Source organism: Otolemur garnettii, unplaced genomic scaffold (genome assembly GCF_000181295.1).
Source record: "Otolemur garnettii isolate 467f Iridium unplaced genomic scaffold, OtoGar3 scaffold00012, whole genome shotgun sequence".
NCBI lineage: Eukaryota > Metazoa > Chordata > Mammalia > Primates > Galagidae > Otolemur > Otolemur garnettii.
Genome location: NW_003852407.1, coordinates 7,080,753 through 7,081,693, shown reverse-complemented (window position 1 = coordinate 7,081,693; position 941 = coordinate 7,080,753).

The following is a 941-nucleotide window of genomic DNA, read 5'->3' as shown; positions in this document are numbered from 1 at the left end:
ACTCTTCCAGTAAATTGCTTTACTTTTCCAGTAAACCTTCAACATCAGTTTGTTTGGCAGGCAAACTGCCTGCTTTGTTAGCAGTTCTGTAAGGAACCCATGCCCACCCTCAAGCTGGAGAGGGTTACCAGCAGCAGAGCCTTAAAGAGCTTGTTCCAACGTCCTTGTTTTCAGAGAAACCCCAAGTTGTAAAGATTTTTTTTAAATCCTAATGACTTGGCAGGTGTATTCATAACTTCTTTAAAGTGACAACTGCCACTTCTTATTTGCTGGGAGCCTTTATGTGACCTGACGGGAAGCAAAACTTTGAATATTAACTAGACAGAGGAAGAGGGGGCCACAGAAAGAAATGTCAAGCCAGCCCAGTTTTTAAAACTGCTCCCCAGGGAGGGAAACAGCCTCAGGAACTACAGTTATCAAGCATCCGCCACATGTAAGGAAGTTTTTGACCAACAGAAGGTTTTTGACTCCTCTCATCATTACAGAGAGTCACAGAAATGCATGGAAAATAAAGAGCAGGCAAATTTTGTTTATTTCTCCCAAATATTAAGAAGGCAAATCAAACTTCTGTGTGTTCAATGTTTGCTTACAGGTTGTGATAGTCCTTACTTGAATATGTACTTTATACAAGGGACCCTCAAGCATAATTTTACTACTTTAAATAGCCATGGGGGTTCATAGATGCATCTCTTCTTTTCTACAGTAGCATTTTTCTTAGCTTCACTTTATCTGATGCTGATTCCTTTGGTGGGGCGGTGGGGCCCCGTGCCTGGCAATCACATCCTATCACACAAGGAAGGGAATGTTAGCATGCACTGGCTGTCAGTTCTGATGCCTTATGCAAACATACAGGGCATTGCTTTCCTGTGGACACAAGCAGGGACTGAATTCACAAGCCATGACTCAAAGCACACACTTTCTAGTCTGATCACAAGGCTGTC